This window comes from Rhinolophus sinicus, chromosome 17 (genome assembly GCF_057876585.1).
Source record: "Rhinolophus sinicus isolate RSI-liver-muscle chromosome 17, RSI-T2T, whole genome shotgun sequence".
NCBI classification, from domain to species: Eukaryota; Metazoa; Chordata; class Mammalia; order Chiroptera; family Rhinolophidae; genus Rhinolophus; species Rhinolophus sinicus.
This window is the reverse complement of record NC_142517.1, coordinates 20,235,503-20,258,948: the sequence shown is the minus strand read 5'-3', so window position 1 is coordinate 20,258,948 and position 23,446 is coordinate 20,235,503.

Genomic DNA, 23,446 nt, shown 5'->3' with positions numbered 1-23,446 from the left:
TTCATCCCGATGGCACCACACTAAGCCCAGAGGGAGGGACTATGATAAGTGAGTGCTATGAATTTCCTGGCTTTGATGTCGCTGGTTTTGTACTTTCCGGGGGTGCAGGAGCCTTTTAACTGGTATCTGAATTTCTCACAAAGGGAACTGTTGAGTCATGTATTGTTGAGTCAGTGTCTCTGTGGGGAAAAGACAGTCTTGGGATTTCTGTTCTGCCATGTTGCTATCACCTCTCTCAAATTATTCTGACCATACACTAAACAGATAGCCAATGGCAATATTTGGAAATACCTATTAGTGGAATATGTTTTCCACAGATATAACAAAATTTTGATGCAATCAATCATAAGATGTAATTTTTATTTATAACCAGTCTAACAAGTGTTGCATTTACAATATGTAACTATAAAGTGACTAATCACAGATCATTATTTTAGCTCAGTTGTAACCCAAGTTTGAAATAATAGATTACAGAGCTGAGAGAAGGAACATGCAACTCTACAATGACCAAACCACATATGACAATAGAACTATAGCCACATAAGAAGACCATCAAGCCAATCCACCATCTCTGCATCATTTAGCCCAGAATGTTCAGGAGTTTGTCATGACTACCAACTGACCTATTTTTGTTCCTGCCTCTAACTAGGGACCAACCAGGGAAAGTGAAATATGTTCCCCAAACCAATCACAGAAGATGTTCTGCTGTTAGTTAGCTGACCTCAAGCATTCCCACAACAATGGCTTACAATTAGCGCATATCTGAAGCCTTCCACTTTTTCACTATAAAGCATTCCCACTGCCCTGCCTGCCTGTGAGTCTCTGCCAAACTTAAGTTGTTATAGCAAGATCTAAATAGATGCTGTTTGTCTTCATTTGGGTGGTGTTCATTTATTTCCATAGAGCATATAAATAAAAGTAGCCTCAAGTACATACTAATCACAGTGAAAGCTATCAGGACTGAATGATACTTGAATACATAATTATTGTCAATTTCCTTCCATTTCAGTTTATATACAATACTGAAAACTCTGTATTTTTCAAATTGCTGGCCATCACAAAAAACAGGCATTCAACCACATTTTCATAGGTGAAATTGCTAAATGTATATATTTACATACATCCTATATATATACATATATATAAATCTATACATCATATATACACATATATATGTATATATACACATATATACACACACATATATGTATATGTGTGTGTATATATACATATACATATACATATACATATATATATATATATATATATATATATATATATATATATAAATTTAAGAAATGTGAAATTTTATCACAGTAATAAACTACATTATTTAGGAGTATCAACCAGCCAACAATCTCTGGAGGAAAGTAGGGAAACTGATAGAAAGGGTGAAAGAAAAGAGGCTCTGAGTATTGTGACATAACCTGACTTTGTGAATTTAAGTGCACAGTAAATTTAAGGCAGTATTGTAGTATTTTGGGACTAAGTCTTAGATCGTCTTACAAAATCCAAATTTTGTTTTTGCGATGTCACTCTGCCAGTCACCATAATGATCCTCTAGCCATAATTTTCAAATTTAAAATATATGGATAATATGTGAGACTATGATCAGTGCCTCTGAGGAACATAATAGTTATCTAAACTTCCCAGATAGCTCGGGGAAGCAGTACCATGAGAGACCCTATAAAAACAGGGGAAGGATGTCAGCATCATTAGAGCATTTATCATTACCATGGGGAGAATGAGTAGTTTACCTTAATCAGGTTTGGTTCATACTCTCTATAAATTTTTCCCGGCTTTTTAAACAATAGAAACTTACAAAGAGAGGCTATTTACTTATATATCTAGATTTGTAATGGTTACACATTTGGAAACCTATATCACAAAGTGTTTTTTTATATAAATAAAAAATGTGATTGAAAGTTAACCTTAAAATATGATTTTATATTTCCAGCTAGACTATAATATAATTATGGTACTTAAGATACATAATTCTAAGTGAGCCTTTTATGGATTATTATTATAGCACATTTTTAACACAAGATTAAAGCATAAGCTAAATAGAATATATTAATAAAAGACCAAGAGGACCTCGGGTGTATTTAGTTATTATTTAAATTCCCAATGCTTTAACATGGCCTAAGAAGCCCTACCTAAATGGCCCCATGGCTACCTTTTTGAATTTATTTCCTGCAACTATCTCCTTCATATTCTCGCTCCAGGCACATTGGCCTTTTTTTTTTGTTTTTCCTGTTTCTAGAACATACTATGGTTTCATGTCTTGAAAAGTCTGTACCATTTGTTTTCTTTCCTAGAAACACACCTCCCAATGTTTGCATGTTTAATGCTTCATTTTATTAACTCTCTGTTCAAATGTTATTTACAAATGGCAGCAATTATTTTCTTTTTTATAACCCTGCTTCTTTGCACTGTTCCTGTGCAGCCATTTCAAGGGCTGGTCCTGTGACTTGCTCTAATAGAATGCAGCAAATGTGGCATGTAAGCCTGTTCTTAGCCTGATATTTAAAATGCCTTGAGCACTGTGCCTGTCTCTTGAAAGTGTGCTGCCATGGAAACAAGTCCAGCCTTCTCTGTTGGAGGATAAGGACCACATGGAACAGAGAAAAGCTGTCCCAGCTGAGATCTCCCAAACCAACTAGTCACCTCAGCAGTGGATCACAATGCATTAGTAAGCCTGGGATCAGAAAAAAACACTCAAACTAGCCCTTCTCAAATGACCAAACCGCAAAGTTTTGAATAAAACAAACGGTTGCTGTTTTAAGGACCTATGTTACAAAACGGGTTAGGATATAGCAGTAACTAAATATTAGGTTTTCTCAGGGTGGTTACATAACCCTTGTTAAGTAGTGTTTGTTTGTTCTTCAATATCCACCTTTTTTTCTTCTTCATAAAACTCACACTAACCTCTGAATATACATGTTTCATGTATGTGCGTATATGTGTATATATATACATATATATGTATATATACATATATATGTATTTATATATATATGCATATATATACATATATATACGTATACACACACACACCAGCATGTATTTATTCATAGGTGCCCCCAATGGCAGGTCATTGTCAGCGCCATTCAAATTGCATCAACAGCGCCATTCAAATTGCATCAACAGCACCAAGAACAGTACCTGACACAGAAGAGTCATTAAATAAACACTTGTTGAATGCATTAATGAATATTTGTATTTTACACTCTCATGAAGTAAAACTAAAACAAAATGGAATACTAAAACCAAAAAGAAGACCACAGATGCAGTGATTTAGTAACACTGACAGGCTCAGTGGAATACCAGATCTTTTCCTGAAGAGGAGCGACTTCCTCCCTTCCTTAGAATTCTTTATGAGTTTTAGTGGCTAATAAGAGCTTTTAGGAATGCAAATGGTGAAATGAGAAACATCACTTCATAAGTCATAGACTCTTATTTGTTATAACTGGAATATAAAATTCATTGACTTGTTATCTCAACAGATTTTGAGATCTTTTGCAAATTGCTTGTTATAGAATCTAAGGATGTGGTGGTGATTCATTAGACTCTTGGGAATATTTTTCACCACAATTAGGTTACAGATGACAGAGAGGGTAGTTAGTTTAGAAGACAAATGAAAAATATTTCATTTTGGTCTCGTTAAAACGGATACGCCATCGAAACATCTAATTTTATAGGTATAAAGAGGATTATTACAAAATACTATGAATTGTTTGCTGAATACACCCTCTTTGCCTTGGTTTACACTGTTCTCTCTGTTCCTCTCATAATCCCTTTAACTTTAATCCAAATTACACATTATTTTACTGGACACATGCTCATAGAATAACTTTATCTACCAAAAGGTCTACCATATTAGTTTCTCCTCAATGGATGATGTTGAATAATTAAATTCCAAAGAGAAAACTATGGAGAATTAACTATGTTGTAGAAATAAATGCTTATTTGTGTTTGTATATGTGTGTTTGCATTTTTTTTTAGTATGTGAATGAGTATCTTTATTTGTGTAAGTAGTACAGAAGGAAACAGGAAAAATTTAAATTTGGGCATACTGTTGTATCTCTTCATTATCCCAGAGACAAGATAAAAGTAGTGTCTTCTTAAAAGTTTCTTACATTTGAAAAGAAAATTTCCAGTTGTTGTAAAAAATAATTCAACCTTAATTTCACAATAACAAAAAGTTAAATCATGTTTAAAAGAAAAATAAATGATTAAGTAATAATTGTGATATTAGTTAATTAATATGCTGCATACGGCTGTATGTAAAAAACAAATATGAAGTAATGTATGCAGAACTGTTTATTTAGGAAAAATTTAACGGTTCTTGGGCTAAAAAAACACAGATGAAGTTGATTAATTTATTTACATTGAAAAAGCAAAGAATATTAAAAACAAGTTGATACGTGATTATATGTTAATGAATGCATACATGTCTATGTGTATATAAAAGAACAAATCGTTAACAGAATACACTCTCAAAAGGACTTGTCTAACACATAGATGTATTTAATTCCTCCTTTTGCAGTTGTTCTATATATAAAAGCAGTAAAATTAATTGCTTTAACAATTATAATAATAACTAGTGGGCAACAGGAAAAATATGGAGGCTGGAAGCTGAAGATAATTCAATGTATTTATAATATTTGTCAGAAGTTATTTCAATGAAAATACATCATTTTAATAATGTATTAGTGATTAGCAGCTTCTCTTCTATTTATAGAGTTTTAATGTTTGAATATTCTACAACCCATGAAAATATGTGTAATTCTGAAAAAAAAACGTATAACAAGTTACTCTTTTATTTGATTTTAATGTTTTGAGAAGCATCCTGAAATTATTGGTAGTAAAAAATTATTTGACATATAGATTGATTCTTTGGTCATGCACATAATTTGTCATAATTCCATAATTTATTTCTCCATTTCATAAAAGAAATTTAAAAATAAATGCAGTGTGAGTCCATGGTAAAAGTTAGAATATAATTGGCTGTCTGTTATGATTAATTTAAATGTGATTATATAACCTTTTGATTATAAAAGACACAAGCCAAAATATCAAAGAGGTAAAAAGAAAGAGAGAAAGAATAATCTGGGACCTTTAGATTGCTTCCAGTGACACAGGTAATCAAAATGGGGTAGTGATCATCCTATTAAGAAGACATTTTTGCATCAACCTACTTATCTTTAGATAGCTTTACTTGTATTTTACTTTTCAGCAATAATTAAACATAATTCTTCAATAGCTCCTTACCGAGGACATTCAGATAAAGGTTAAACCTCTATGTTAAAACCTGTATTAATGGTGGTAATTATTTCCACCTTAGGTCATAGTATTGAGTTCAACATATTGAATTCCGTAATTACTCTTCATAAAAGTAAAATAAAGGAAATCAACCAGCAATAATCCACTATTGACTTACTAAAACAGTATTGGTTTCATTCCCCCCCAAAAAGAACTATCTCTTATACTGAGTAGTCATACCTAACAATTTTTATATTGATACAAAGAGAAAAAAAATTAACATCTTGCAAAAAATTAAATTATGTGCGTATAACATTTTACTATTGCTTTTATTTACTATTAATATTAACATTTTACAATTGTGTTCATTTTAATATATTTCAAAATTCTGTAACTGTACAGGATTTTAAAATAATAAAACATATTGTACTATTAAATTTCACAAGATATGAGCATTAATTCTGACTTAAAAATTATAACTAAAATTAACCCAGGTTTTAAAATTTACATTTCCTTGAAATTTCAAGTCTTTCAGATAAGAAAAAAACACAGGTTTTTAATAGATCGGTAGATAGATAGATAGATAGATAGATAGATAGATAGAGACTGATTCTAGGTAATTAATTTGTTAAAATTACCCATTTGCTAAAAATCCCATTTTCTTTGGCAATTTTTCAAAACTATTATTTACCTGATAAATTTTCCCCATTTAAATTCTATTTAATTACCGTTAAGGATCTACAGCTCAAAAAATAATAGGTTTGGTAACACATATGATTAACTTATCTTCACCTGGGCAATTACTGTCATATGGGAGAATTAACCACTTTAACATAAAATATTTCTAGACTAAAGGTTAAGTCTTTTTCTATACTTTTTAACGGCAAGACCAAGTTCAGTCGAAATTCCTCTTTTGGCGGCACGTTTTTTAATGAACTCAACTCCAAACTCTATTTCAATTTCACCAGGCTTCATATTAAGTTTCTTTTTCAGCTTTGAGATACAATACAGAATATCACGTTGCATTAGTTGTCATGTCTGTTTAGTCTCCTCTAGTCTGTTTTAGTTTCTCAAACTTTCCCTCTTGTTCATAACCTTGACAATTTTGATGAGTAATGATCAGCTGTATTGTAGCACATTCCTCAAGTTGTATTTGTTTGATGTTTTTCTCTTGATTAGAGTGTGGCTATGGGCTTTTGAAAATAAAAATCCAGAGTTGAGTGACCTATTCATCACATTTATTAGGAGTTACAGGATTTCTACGTGATGTCGATGGTGATGTTAAAACAGTGTTTGCCAGGTCTGTCCAAGTTTCTCCTTGGAGTTACAGTATTTACCTTTCCATACTCTTATGATTTGGAAGTGAGTCACTAAGTCTCTCACACACACACACACACTAAAGGGAGTGATATTAGGTTGGTGCAAAAGTAATTGCGGTTTGAAACGTTAAAAATAACTGTAAAAACTGCAATTACTTTTGCACCAATCTAATGGTAAGTTCCTTCTTGAGGGGGATTACCAAAAATATAGTATTTGAAATACATTATTATAAGAAAGATGTGCTTCTTCCTTACCATATATTGAGTCATTGAATTATTTATGGCAATGTGTATTTATTTTATACTTGGATTTATAATCTAATAATATGTTATTTTTTCCCCAAACTGTTCCAGACATGGCCATTGGGAACTATTTTAGGCTGGCTCCTGTGTCCCCTGGCATAGTCTCATCCTTTTGCTTTCTGGGCAGTTCCTTACCTTCTAGTAGTGCAGGATGCTCCAGCTCTATCTTGGATGTGCTCTGTCCCTACTGTAGAACCGGCCATTTCTCATAGAAGCCCTGGTTCTATTCCTTGAACAATGTTATTGAGTGTCAAGATCTGGGCATAGGACATGCCTGTTCTTACTGGCGTGTCATTGATTCAAGGTCTTCTTAGCAGACAGAGTTAGCAATATATTTATGTAGACTGACCCACTTATACTTACTTATTTGTAATTATCTCTGCATCTATTCATGTGCACTTATATTCAGCTAAAATGAATTCATATTGCCTTCAATTCTAATGTAACCGTTCATACTAGTGTTCCCGTCTATGTTAACAGTGAGAAGCTTGGTCCATCATAAACCATATATTTATATATTTATATATTTGTTCAACTGAGTATACATGGAAAGTAGGTTCAGAATGTTATAACTATATGCATGTAAGAAACTAATTTATCAACTTGAGTACAGTGTTTATTATGCAAAATTCATTTTGTCCTTAGCCTTATGTACCACAGTTAAAAAAGAATTTGTCCAATGTTACTCAGTCTAGCTCCTTTCCCACCCTTGAACCCTTTCAATGTGGTTATTTCATGAATTTATAATATAGTTGGATTCATTTGCCACAATATACATCCCACCCTAGAATTGCCCAATCTCCAGTTTGATTTTGTTGCTGTTTGTACACATTAATGTTGACTCTGTGATGTACAGCTATATGAATTTTGACAAATGCATAAAGTCATGTATTTGTCACTGCAACACTATAGAGAACACTCCTTTTACCTTAAAATGTCCCTTTTATTGTCCTTTAGTAGTTAGTCACTTCCCAACCAAAACCTGGAGAACATTGATCTTTTTCCAGTCCCTATGGTTGTTTTTATTTATTGTGATATAATTCATATAACCGTACAATTCACCTTGTTTAAGTGTATAATTCAGTGGTTTTAAAATACAAGGTTGTGCAACCATTACTACTAGCTCTAGAACACTTTTATTACTCCTTTCAAAAAACCGTATCAGCAGTCATTCCACAATCTTCCCTCCATCTAGCCACTAGCAATCATAGATTTACTTTTTGTCTCCAAGGATTTGCCTCCTTCAGACATCCATATAAATGAAATTACACATTATATGACTTTTTTTTCCCCTTTGGTCTAGTTTCTTTCATTTAGTGTAATGTTTTCAAGGTTCATCCACTTTGTAATATGTATCAGTACTAATTCCCTTTCACGGTTGAATAACATTCCATTGACTGGATAAACATTTTGTTTATCCATTCATCACTTAATAGGTATTTGGGCTGTTTTTAGTTTTGGGCTATTATAAATGATGTTATTAAGAACATCATGTATAATATTTTTGAGTCAATATGTTTTCAGTCTCCTTGAGTGTTTATGTAGGAGTAGAATTGCTGCGAAGAAATGTGTAATAGTTCCAATTCCCCCATATTCTCATTAAAATTTATGAAGTCAAGTACTTGACTACAAAGAAACACAGTAGAATTTGTTGGATTGATAGACTTGTCCTTACTTTGATTGTGGTGCTCGTTACAGAACTGTATGCATTCATCAATACTCACAGAACTTTACACTAAAATAAGGTTAAATACACTGTGTAAACTATGTCTTAAAAATATTAATGTTTTAAAATGTCAATTGGAAAAACAATAATTCTCTAACAATCACTGGGAAGAGATTTGAATTTATAATTACATATCCAGGGTTGTGAAGTTTATTCACTTTTTGAGGTAGACGTAAATTGAAAAGATGATAATTTTATTTGAAATATTTGGATAAATATAAAAAATTCCCTAAACATTTATATTTGTTTAACGTGAATTTACTCAGTGTTATACTTAAAAAAAAATGAGCAAATATTTATATGACGGTCATTAAAAGTGTTTGTCACAATTATCATTACATTTCCACAGATGCATATTATATTTTATGCATTATAAAACTAATTTTACCTTTGGAATTAACACAAAGTATTCCCAGATTTGCATGTACTGTGTTTCCCCCAAAATAAGACCTAGCCAGACAATCAGCTCTAATGCGTCTTTTGGAACAAAAAATTAATATAAGACCTGGTATCTTATATAATATTATATGATATTATATGATATTATATGATATGATATGATATGATATGATATTATATTATATTATATTATACTATATTATACCCAGTCTTATATCATAGTAGAATAAGACTGTGTCTTATATTAATTTTTTCCTCCAAAAGACGCATTACAGCTGATTGTCCGGCTAGGTCTTATTTTCGGGGAAACACGGTACAGTGCCCAGGAAAGAAAAGGGAAGCTCTTTGTAAGTTGTGACATAAATATTATTCACTTATTTTCAGAATAATGTGAAAATTTTATCTCTTTTGACTATTTTGCTAAGTATCTACATTAGCTATCAATAGGACTGAACATTTACATCCCCCATTGCACGTGTTTGTGTGTGTGTGTCTGTGTATGTGTGTGTGTGTGTGTGTGAGGGAGGGTGGCAGAGACAGAGAGAGAGATCACATTTAGGATGGTTCTTTGAGTATTACAGGGCAGTAGTACAGAGGTCAGTTATTGATATTTAATGTACAGTTTAAATCTAGGCACAGCCATTGCTATGTAGAATTGTCAAACACGCAAAGTTTCAGTTATCTCAAATTCTTCTTCTTCACTCATAGTTTAAAAAATAAAGTAAATATACTGAAAAATCTAAAACAGACTCAGTACTAGTTAGTTGCTAGTTAGTTAGTTAGTTAGTTAGTTGATGAAAAATCAAGGCCCTGCCAGGAAGCTATTCATAGCACATTAATAAAGAAAGGCCTGCAATCAGATAAACTCACTAAAAGTCATGAGTGCAATGAAACAGCAAAAGTGATACTGGAGAAGGCAAAATAATCATATTGCACCCATTCTTTCATTGAATGAACGCATCATTTTCCAAATTCATTCATTTTAATAAATATTACTGATTATATTGCATTTTGGTTACTATGCAAGTTTCAAAATTGTTTAACTGTGTAAAACTGTTCATCAAGAAACTCAAAGTCAAGTCCTTTAAATTGTATTCAAATTATGTCTATCATATAGTTATATAAAAACCAACACTCCCATACAATTTTACTCTTAGACAGATGTCTAGCTGGAAGATAAGTTTTCCATTGCAATGAGATTTCTCTCTATAGTATACTGAAGAAAACTAAAAAGAAAATGGAAGAATAGACCAAAATGCATTAATAGAGTATTAGCTATGTATCTTGACTAAATAAATGGATACTTGTGATCCTATTTACTGATTAATTGCTATTGTAAAAAAAAAATGTGTAACTTATTTAATAGACATTGAAAACTATTCAATGTCTAGAGGACACCCCTCCAGGTTATCTGATTGCAGTGTTTCACTGTTTTTGACATATTTTATAACTCTGTAGTGGTAGGTAACTGATAACCAAGAAAAATGATTTCTATGGACAGTCATATTCTGTTTTAATCAATCAATTTTCAGTTAACAAATTTCTTCCACTCTGAAGAAAAAGAAAATAATAGTTTTGCCTTCATTTATATATTCATTTCAACATACTAATCTATATGTGTCTTCTTTGGATTCCCTATTGAGTTTAGTCCCCTTATAAGTTAATAAAATTTTTAATACTGTTTTGATTTTATATCACTATGAAAGTGATGGTTTTATTCTTTTTGAAAAACATATTTTAATACTATTAATAATATCCTCTCTAAGTGCCCCAGAGTTTTCTTTGAAAATATAAAGTGACCTGGCCACTTAGGATAAATCCACTATTAGCAGAACCTGAGACTGGGGTCAAGGTTTGCCTACATTTGGGGGGATGTGCTCGTCAGTAAAATAATTGAAGAAGGACAGAGGAGCAAAGAAGAAAAAAGATGTTTTGATCCAAGGAGGAAGACTCTGGACTATGCATCACCTGACAAAATTGTCCCTCCTTTATGTCAGAGGTTGGGGCTTTTGACCTCCCATATGGATAATCGTGGAGTGAAGACCACCCCCCAGAGGGAGGAGAGGCATTGCAAGTTTCCTAGTGCGGTGGTTCCGATCAGTCAAAGGCAGTTCTGTGAAAATACGTGGCAGCTCTGAGCCACTATCAGTCAACTCCCATAACATCTGGGTCCTTGATATAACGGGGGTATAGGCTAGATGATTGCATACCTACCACTGCTCATAAAGATGCTCTATGTCTAGGATCTCATACAACAGAGCCTAGACATAGTACATATTTATATTTAGCAAATTATACCTTTATTTATTTACCAAGTAAATATGACATATGTTTTAACAAAGGATTTTTCTAATCCTATATACAAAACCACAAACTTTGTCCACTTACATATAAAACTACTTTAGAACTTACACTTTTTTTTGACAAAACACTACCATTCTTCCTAAAACACAGAAGCTGACTATTCAGGCCAGAAAATATTCGTGGCTGAATTCCACACAGAAATGGGCAGAGGAAACTCACACAAAAAAGAAACACAAATTGTTCATTAAAATGTAACTCAATATTTAACCTTACCAGCACTAAAAATATTTCATTTAAACAATGACATATTTTTTTTTCCATCTAACTTGCTAAAATTTTACTTTCTTGGGTTAATGAAAGTGGCAGCAAACAGACAGCTTCACTTGTTATTGTGAAACTTCACATGAGTCCAACCTTTCAGAGCAATTTGATAAACAGGAGAATGTTTTTTGAAACATTAATTCCACCGATGAAAATAATTCAAGGGAAACAAATTGGAGCTATATAAAACTGAAAGCCATTCTTACGTAGACAAGGGTGGAGGAAAGATACTCTCTGAGGTACACTGAATATACGGCAAATGTGCACCAAGTTCTCTGCTTTGTATAAGGGGTTCTATCATAGCAGAGGTGGGAGGTGTGCATGGCAACATACACCCAAAAAAATGTTTTATGCATAAAAGTAATACAAAGGAAGGGAGGGAGGGAGGGAGGGAGGGAGGGAGGGAGGGAGGAAGGAAGGAAGGAAGGAAGGAAGGAAGGAAGGAAGGAAGGAAGGAAGGAAGGAAGGAAGGGGGAAAAGAAAGAAAATCTTGTGCAGTCATAGATATAAGATTACAGAAGTCAAATCCCTAGAAAAAGTATAGTCAATATAATAAAAAATTCAAACCAAGAGCTTACTCAGGATTCCCTTTCCTTAATTTTTGTCCCTGTTCCTAAACTAAGGTAACAACATGGTACCCATGATACAGTATTTTCAGGTCTTTTCAGCCTGTATTGATACTTCTTACTGTTGCTCCTAAGAAAACTTTGCAACTGATTGTGGAGGACATAATACTGAAAAACCCAAATTAAGTTAGTCCTTATTTCTTTTACCAGCTAGAATTATGCTCAGCTTTCTTGATCAAATACATTGTAATACCAGGCTACAATGTAAGCAGCACTTGAAAATACAATTTAAACCATCAAATGTCAGCTCTACAATTTTTGCCACTTTAAACATTTAATAGTAACATTTCACCATGACCTAAATTTCTTGCTTTCACAGAAAAGTGCCCACACAGGTACAAAGGAAGGGATATTATATCAGAGGCTGCACTGTGGTGGGTCTTATCTGTATTTAAAGAGCACATTCCAATTTTAATTAATCCAAGCCCAAGGCTAAAGTGTATAGATTCTCCAAGGTTCCAAAGATCCCACGCAGAGAACAGGACACATTAGATTAGCAGGGCAACTATTCAATGTGCATAGGCTCTGTCCTGACCATTCAGGAGCCTTGACGAGCTGTCTGAGAGCTGAGATAGACCTTGTCGTCTACCTCTAGGCTAGAACGGCTAGACCCTCAGTAGCTCTAAGAAATGACTCAGACTCAAGACATCCCTGTCGCAGAAACTTTTAGCTCAGGTGTGCTATATACAGTTTCTACCACCCTACCTTGTATTCACATAATGCTAAGCATCCTCATTAGGAATTGCAATTCAGATAAGTCTCACTGTCCCCCTTAGGAATTATTCTCACCCCCAAGTTCTCCAGTCAATTATTCCGATCCCAAACCTCTGCTAAGTAAAGCTCCCACACCCCACACAATGAAAGGAATTCAGAGACATCTTTGGCTCTCCATGGAACACTGACAATATGTCTTGAAAGAAGTAAGGACATTAGTATTTTGCATTATCTTCAGGCAAATGTATAAACTTTATTTATCTATGTAAAATGTATTACAAAGAACTACAGATTTTTAAAAAAATCTCTTTAATTATGAGCCTCTGGTTTCTTTCCTTTTATAAAAATAATAGCAATAGAAACGATAATGCAAATCAGGTTCAAAATCTACCACATTTTTAATCTTTCTTCCCACTGCTATATGTGACAGAAATAACTGTTTTGAAACAACTAAAGCAAGACCTATCAAAATCGCAATCATAATTTTCTCTATTCGGAATATCTTTAAACAGCTGCACAGTGGGGTCACCGTCTCTGGCAAAGCCTATTCTCCTCTAAAGAAATAACCTATGAGAATTTGAGAAAAAGTCAGGCATTTTCACTTCCCTTTAAACACAGAGAGAAAATACAGTTATTTTAAAAGCCTGCTAATAATTAAATGGAGCTCTAAAGACCAATTTGCAATAGGCTTTTTAAAGAGCCAAGTTCATGTGCTGAGCTGAATTTACAATTGTTCGTGGAATATTTGCATATGAGAACTCTGCATTTCTCAAAACAGTGGGACGAAATTGAAGTTCTCTTTTTAATATATTTGAATGTGTCTACATGTGCAAAGTGAACTGGAGAAACATGGTTATTATATGGAATAACAGCTACTATTTTCTGAAATATTTGAATATAAAGGCAGATTTTATTTAAAAAGTAATTATTCTTTTTAATTCAATATTTTTATTTTTATTTTTAAGTTTTAAATTGTACATTAATCAGCAACTATGACTGAGTGTAGATATATAACATATTCAGACCATCTGACTCTCTAGTTAAACTTCTCATGGGTGATTAATGTAAGTATCACAAATCCTTGCCCAAATGTGCTATTTTTATAGAAAATATGAAGGTTACAGTCCCATTGATTCTAATGTGCTTTAATAAACATGGCTCTGAAAACTAATCTATATCTGCTATTTGCAAACATTTCATTATGGTATCCCATTAGGTAATTCTATTCATGTTACCAGAAAATTTATTATTTTTGTGCATAATTTTAATTGAAAATTAAATGTGACAATAGTATTAAAGAAAAATCTAAAAAGAAAAGTTAAAACCTCCCATAATTTTTCTACTTTCAACACTTACTCATTTAACAAAATTTCTATCAAAACATAATATCATTTTTATTATAACTTTTTTTAAATTTTTTAATTTTCTTTTCCACAAGGTAATGTTTAATTTTGCGTGTCAAATTGACTGGGCTAAGGGATGCAAAGATAGCTGGTAAAACATTATTTCTGGGGGTATCTGTAAGTGTGTTTCAGGAGGAGATAAATATTTGAATCTGTAGCTTGAATAAAGAAGACACACACCCCACCCCCCCTTGCCAATGCAGGTGGGCACCATGCAATTGGTTGAGAACCTGAATAAAAACAAAAAGGTAGAAGAAGGAAGAATTGTCTCTTTTTTGCTGAGACATCTATCTTCTTCTGTCCTTGACGTGAATGCTAAGTCTCAGGACTTTGGAATTCAGACTGAATTATACTGCCAGTTTTCCGGCGTCACCAGCTGGAGAATGGCAAATCTTGGGATTTTTCAGCAACTATAACTGCATGATCCAATTCTTATAATAAATCTCCTTCCTTCCTTCCTTCCTTTCTTCCTTCCTTCCTTCCTTCCTTGCCCCCCTCCTTCACCCCCTCTTATCCATCCATCTATCCATTCATCCATTCATTCTATTGTTTCTGTTTCTAGAAAGAATCCTGACTAATTCAACACAATGTGCACGTTTCCTAATTACAAATTTAGTGTACACATCTATTTTCTACATTATATTTAAGATACCTTATATTTTAGAACAATTTAAGAATTCCACAAATAAATGAAAAGATAGTACACAGTTCACAAATACCTTCTGACCCCACTCACAGTTTTTCCTATCGTTAACATCTCAGAAGAGTATATTTATCACAGTTAACTAATATTGATAGGTTATTATTAAAGTCCTAGATTTATGTGAGATGATGATGATGATGATGATGATGATGATGATGATGATGATTTACCTGATACCTTCTTTCTGTTCCAGGATTTATCCAAGATAAACCACATTGCATTTAGTTGTTATATCACCTTATATTTTAATAAAAATCTTTTAAAAAAGAAAATTTACTTGTATAACCACAGTCATTTTGGTTATTCTGATACAACACTCAAGCACATACCTTAACTTTATTGCCTCTAAAATAACTTCCCATTACAAACATTACGTAAATCCCAGTACCAAATCTACTCTTTTAAGCTTCTCATTGTATATTCACCCACTAAACCTCTGTGGAAACAGTGACAAGACATGATAAGTACAGTACAGAGATCATATGTATTTGCATAAACCAGATCATAAAAAACAGTAAACTAAAAGGAATGAATGTGCCTGAATAAAGCACTGAACTGGAAGTTTCAGGATTGACCTTACACATTGTCTGCTATTACCTCACTACACAACCGCCTCATGGCCATGCCTGATTTTCCATTGAAAAATATGTAGGAAGTTCGAGGGACCTAGGGGCTGCTCAAGGAAAAAGATATAACCACAAAGGCAGTAACGTACAATAAGTGTTATTGGACAGTGCTTAGACAAGATTGCATGAGAGAGGAAGTCTCTGAGAGCATGACACTATCGAGAGATCTACGAAGCTGGGGTGGGGGGCACCATCCAGAAGGGGAGCAGGGGTGGGGAACTCCCAGTGGACAGAGGGCTCAGAGAGGGTGCTTCCATGTCTAGGTGCTGTTGCTCAGCAGCGCGACCCAGAGTCTCTGGGTCAGAGAGCTCCAAGGGGTCCCTGAAGTATGGGGTCTTAGAAATACAAGGCCCTGTCTTATCAATGGACCACAAATGCAGGGTGAAGTTGCTCAGGTATGCAAAGCAGCCAGGCTCTAAATGGCTAAAAATCTATTTTGGGCGACTATTTTTGAAATAATTGGATGTGTAAAAGTTTACATTGGTTCTGGTAGGCTTTCGAACTAAAAGGCTTCATCCTATAGTCAAGAAATAAACAACTTAGGGTCCCATATACAGAGGACATTTGGGGCTCATTTACATAACAAAGTGGAATAATAATTCTTGCAACACACATACTGTACCTGCCACATGAGTGTTGAGGATTAATGAAATAATATTTATAAAACTTTTGGGGTTCTTCTCAACAAAGTACTTTGCTAACTCAATACAGACTATAACTGTGACAAGAAGCCTTCTCCCAAAGTAACCTACGCACAATCACTGCTGGTATATTCATGGCAACTGAAATGAGCTGTTCATGGAGATTACAAACATTAAAATGGTCCCTTCAGATTTTATTGGGAGGACACTAGGTTTGATATAAAAATATTTCAGGAATATTTTTTAAAAACTTAAATTGAAAACATGCTTTAAATAGAATTACAAAATGAACATTTGGATTTAAATACAAGTATTTGAATTACTAATTTTCCAGGGATGATTTCTAATAATTGTGTCGCATCACAATTACAACGGTCAGATGGAAACTCTGTTTCCACTTGAGAATCTCTATCATGAACCTATGTTTGCCTGGTGTTTTGACTGTAAATCTGTCTTTAAGCCCTGGTGATATGGCCTGAACAGTACTTAATATGAAAAACATCCATTGCTGTAAATACAGATACTATATTAGTTAATTTAAGGAAGATAATTAAGTTAAATATTTTAAGACTCTTTTTCTGAATTCCTACCAAGCAATTAAACATATCCTCCAATAATTAAAATAACTGGACATTAACGAGACAAAAACATCCAAAATAATTCAATATGGTTAATTTAATGATTGATGACCAATATACCAATAGAGGTGGAATAATTTTGCTTGTTTTTAATAAACAAAATAGATTTATAATAAGCAAAACCTATTCACGGTTTGTTACCAAAAAGGACTCTAGGGTTGAACAAAGGACCAAGGGCCAGGAAACAGATTCAAGAAGAACTGAGACGGTATCTAGTATGAATCTTATACAACTCATGCTAGTTAGTCCATTCATATCTGTTTGTATCCTTATTATCAAACTCCCATCCAACAGTATGGAATTCCAAACTTTGTAAGAATAATATTCCTTTTCATCTTACCTGAGAGAGTAGACATGCACATTCAGACAATCACAGAACTTCTTTCAAATAGACGACCAGCCACAAGATCTGTAAAAGACAAGGAGAGAATTAATAAAACAATCTACAGTCCCCATTGCTGCAGCTGTTCTCAAGGCTGTAATTGATATTCATGATTTCATCTACAACCCATTCAATATTTTTTTCACTTTCAGCCAGAATTTCTACTGGTCTGAGTTGGTTGATTAATGATGTTACTCAGACCTTCCTCAGTGCAAGGTTTGTGTTCTTAGGTATCTTGACCTTGTTAACAGGTGGTTGCTGCAGTTTACCATTTCCCATTCATCTTGGGCATGGACACAGCAAGAAATGCTCCAGAAAATCTACAAATTCCAGACATACTTCTCTCTTTTCCCACTATTCATAGGAAAGTACAGCCCACGTTGCTAAACAGGATTGATTTCCCAACCAATTTTGTAAATCCTTTCTGATTTATGGGTGTAAGGAAGGCAACATGGCAAGAAAGTTGATTCTGTTTGTAGTTCAGTGTAACTTATAATGTTGCTTTTGTGGGGGTGAGTATTCATAGCCTAGGAACCAAGACCTTGAATCTAATCGTATCTAAGATTCCAAAGATAGGAATCGCACACTGGGAATGATGGTGATGGATGTTAGCCTCCTTCGACTCCTTGGTTCCAGATCTAGTGTGCTATTGCCACACAACTAACTATTCAGACACGCCACTATATGTCTACTCCTGGGGCAGAACATCTAACACATCCTGGAGAAAATGTCTCAGTCCTACAAGGTGTTTTGTTATTCTGGCTCTTGAGAAGCATATTTAACTGTCATTACAGTGATCTACCAGACTTCCTCATTTTAACATAAACACAGGAATGTAGATAACTCTCTTAGAGACCTCAGATATCAGACAGTAAGGATGGTGGAGGAACTGAACATGAAGAAGACACACAAATCTAGACAAACACAGAATTGCTCTCTAGAAGTTATCAATGATGGTAAAGATGGGCTGCTATCTTCTCCAGGGTGGGAGGTCTGATATAAGTGACCTAGCACCAAATGGCTGAATAGTTCACTATAACGTGCTCATTATTGGTGTCTGCAATGGTGACATTACATTCATCAGTAGCAGTGGCTAGAATTAGCTTTGGTAAGAGGACACCTATGAACTTCGTCCACTTCATAGCTGCTATCCTTGCCACTATGACTCTTCTGTTAATGAAATTATTGCACCAATCCTGGAGTAGCTGAGGAGAGATGGTGACTGATATACCTCTTTGGAGGCAACTGTAGTGGGACTCAAACATCTATACATGTTGTGCTTACTTCTACACTTCCTTCTCAGACCTCCGTGATCCTCATCTTCCATCAAGTCTTATTCTTTTCAAACCCCTGCTAAAACATTTAGTTGGTATATATTTTTTATTGTGGGTGCTAAATATATATATATACAAGTGGACACTTTGGTCAGCATTGCTCACGCAGTAGTTTGAAGTAATCAGAAGTGCCTGGACGCTGGTGGTAAACACTTTGAGGACCTCTTGTAATTGCAGAAGTCACACGTGACTTGTATTCATCTTTTATTATTGGTCTTTATTGGGTATTACAATCTTAATAATACCCAATTATTAAGCGTTTTCCTTTCTTAAAATGTGTATACATTGTTTTGGCCCCGTGTGTGTGTGTGTGTGTGTGTGTGTGTGTGTGTGTGTGTGTGTACAGAGGGGTGATAGAGACATATATTGAGAGGAAAAGTATGACCTTGTGAGAAACTTGCTTCCCATGAGATCATTGTACATACTTAGGCATGAGGACTTTCATGACCTGTAAGACTAGAAAGGGACACTGTTTATGTTAGCCCAGAGGGTTTAGGGAAATATAATGGTTTAGTATTTTCAAATTCAATTACCTCAATCTCCTTGCCAAGACTTAAGCCCCCGATATTGATTTATCTGAACCTTAGTATAATTTAGGAACATTGTCAAGGCTGGCTATTAATTTTCATTGTCTGCTTTGCTACCTTTACAATTAGGTCTGTGGCTTCATTTTTAACGTAAGTTGCAGCAAGCCTGTAAGAGATGAGAGGCTACTCAAATCTGCCACAGAGCTCTTTGCTTTTACGGTTTTACAGCACACCTTCAATTACCAGTTGGCTGCCCCAAGCCTATAATTTTCTTTCAGGTCTTCCAATGTGATCAACAGAAGCCAGACCACTCTTCCAGCCATTATCATTATCACTGCCCTCATACCATTGAAGTGCCACCATCCTCATATACCCAACACCTCTCCATCCACTTCTGCCTCATCCATATTAATCAAAGGTGAAATTCTTAACACTAGTGATGGGAACACATGCCATATTCCATCATCAGTTCATTTCTGGTATCAGCGATTTCACTGTAGGTTCGTCAGGAAGCAGACCTCGAGGGCAACAGTGATAGGCTTCTACTTTATTATGATGCACAATCCAATAGAAACCAGAGTAGAGGGGAGGTGGGATGTGAGTGAGGCAGGCAATGTCAGAGAGAAAATAAAATCAAGTGTTACCAGGGTGGTTACCACGAGCTTTATATCATGTAAAACTATTTCTCTGAGAAGCAGTATGTCATGTCGCCTATCGTCAATCTAGCTCTGGAGTGGGAGGAGAATTTATCTGTTGGTATCTATCCCTCACTGGTCAGACTTTGCTTTCTTTCTCTTCAGTGTGGGTCATGTGGGAGTGATATGGATGCCCCATGGATTTGCAAGTCTTGGGGTCACAGGGAAAAGCTGAAGGAAGGTGAGGGACATTTGGTGTGGACGTAAGGTAAAGTGACCTCGGATTGTGCCTGCTGTTGGGCTGCAGCTTGGTTGAGACAAAACAGAGATTGTTGCAGTAGTCAGTGGGTATAAAAAACATTGTCAAGAACTCCATATACATGTAAATCAAAGTTTATGAAATAGTGTAAATGAAGTGACTTAGTCAAACTTATACCAAAACCCAAACCAGTAAACCAAACAACAGTTCTCTTCCCCACACTTTTCTACTCCTTTGATTCTTATCTTCAAAAGGCAAAACTTTCAATTATTTTTAGTTTTTTCTTCTGGTATTTAACAAAACATTTTTAAATAACATACTTATTGGTGTTTAGGAAAAAAAAACATTTTAAAATAACCTACCTCTACTAATTCTTTTTTTTTCCTTTTATTCTTTCTTAAAAATAATGTTAGGCATTGATTATTGACCTTCTGAAGTTGACCATTAGATTCCTCGTATTACACTACTATTTTCAACATTTACACACACACACACTCATACAAAATGCATTCATATGCTAATAAACACACACACACCCAAGTGTGTAGGAGCACACACATACTTTTGTTCCACGCATTTTATAAATACCATTGCATTATAACTGCTTGATTGAATTATGATCGCCTAAATGCTGTTCACAGCTGTCTCACATTCTAATATACAGTTTTTGTTGCTGTTCCGTTGATCTAGTTTTAATAATTGACTTATTTACTTGCATAATTTCCGGTAATACTTTTTTTTATTTTTTAAAGATTTTTATTAAAATATAACTAACATACAACATTATATTAGTTCCAAGTGTACTAATTCAGTATCAAACATTTTTTAAAAAAGATCTTACAATATGCAGCAGAGCAATGCAGAATCAGATATATCTCTTTCTTTGTACACTTACTGTTAAGAAAATAAAAGGAATTCAAAGGATTTGCAAATTTCATTCAGCTTCATTTCATTTATGTTTTAAACATAATATTTTGACGTGACAGAAAGAGATGTACAAAAAGTGTTTTTGTAGATTTTCCTTCTTCCTTAAATTTACTTTTAGAAAACAAAAATGTTAAATGTTGCATTCTAATAGTCATGTCGAAATTTTGACCGGTGCACTTATTTTAAAAGCAGGATCAGTTTCTGGTTTAAGATTGTTGTTAGAAGTGTTGTATATGCAAAAGAGTTAAATGTTCCATTGCTAAGACTGTAATTATAAACGTGGGACATTTTTACATCAAAAGCTCCTTTTAAAGAAGAAATGAAAACATAATAAAGAGCTTCTTGTCTAAAACAGAACAAATACATTCAGTAATGGAAAGAATGAGAAGTGTGAAGTGCAGTAACCTGTTTAGTTAACATGAAAAAGATTAGCCTTGGTTCTTTAGGAAAGTGAAATAGCCAATTATACTTTCAACATGATTGGTTTAAAGGAATTTAATAAGAAACAACTGAAACTTTTTGATGACCTTGAGAATCAAAATCTTTTGTTTTTAAGTGAGTCACCAAATAATGAGCCCCATATATTCTTTATTAGCTGAAACCCTAAATTGATTTCCTTCACATGTCTAACTTTATTCTAATCTACAATGTTTTCCTTTAGTTATAAATACATTTTCAATTAAACATGTTCAACATTAGTTCAATGGTACAGGCTAGTTTTATTTGAGGTTTTCAATAGTGCTTTTTTAATATACAAATAGTTCAATGATTTACTACATGGCAATACCGCTGGAACAATAATAATGATCTAAATAAAGATCTATGACCTTTTAAAGAATACATAAAAACTTTTTAGGTGAACGATTAATATAAAGTATGTATAAAAACAGATGGTGTAAGATCTTTGACATCGTACCATGCCAGTATTTCAGACTAGTTTGTTATAGGGTAAGGGAGATCAGATGATGTAATACAGAATTGTACACCTGAAATCTATGTAATTTTACTAACAATTGTCACCCCAATAAATTTAATTAAAAAAAAAGAAAAGAAAAAAATATGAATGAAAAAAAAAAAGAAAAGAAAAGAAAAAGGTCACTCCAAGTTAGAGACACCTGTCAGAGAAAGTGTAGCTTGAAAGACAGGAAAGTTGAGAATGTGGTAGGAACTGAAATTATAATTGCAGGTATAAGCAAATGTACTTAAAAGTCCTTAAAGTACATAAAGGAGTAAAAAATGCTCTGTCTTTGATATATCGACTAGAGTATCTTACTGTATTTTTGCTTCAAATTAACTCAATACATAAGTTCATATGATTTTTAAAATATAATTTGGCCCATGTCTGCTTCTGCTTCTCTAACTTTATCTTTCCTTTGATCACATTTCTCCCACGTCTGTAAATACTACTGACTCCCAAATCAGTGATTTTTCAACCCCAACATGTCCACAGATTTCCAAAATTGTATGCACAAATTCCTTTGGCATTTCCATTTGAAAATCTAAAGTAGAGGTGTCCAAACTTTTTTCAACGTTTTTTACCAAGGGCCGTATGCGGTAAAATACACAAACAGCCGGGCCACTCACTAGAGGTGAAGTACATATTGCCTCACCAGGTTTATTTAGGTAAACTAAATACATTTTTGGAATTTGCTGTGGGCCAATTAAAAATGGATTGTGGGCCGCAGTTTGGACACCCCGATCTAAAGCATCTAGTGTTAACATGCACACAAAACAGAATTACTGATTTCTGCCTTCCGGAGCCATCTGTGTACCCTCAATTTTTCCTGATTGTTTATTGTATCACATTTACCCAACATAAAAATCAATAGCATATTCCTGGTTTCCGTTTCCCAAACCCCTATCTTATCCATCATCAAGTTCTTTCATATGTATCTCTAAAATCTTTATCAAATCCCACCACATATTCCATCTCTACTATAACCATTCATATCACTATTATCCATCCCCTTGACTACACACTTAATGATCTTTCTGCTTCTAATCCTCAGCTTTACAATCCATTTTCCACATACCCAGTTATTATAAATTTTCCAATCAAAATTTATAAAATATCTCTGCTTAAATTATTTCAATGTTTTCTCAAAGCTGCAAGACTAAAACCCACAACTCTTTACATTGGATTATAAAACCTATGTGATAGGCCCTACCTACATCTCCCTTAACTACCTACTCGCCCACATTCTCATTATTTTCCAATGACACTGGCTCTTTAAAATGCTCCAGACTGTTCCTTTGCAGTACTTGGTTACTTTTCTTGAAATATGCTTTTCCCTGGATTTCATATAGCTGACTTCACATCTTTTTACGTATGTCTCAGCCTTAAGGTCTCCATCACGGAATGGCTTTTCCTTAACCAACTACTTATTATCACAT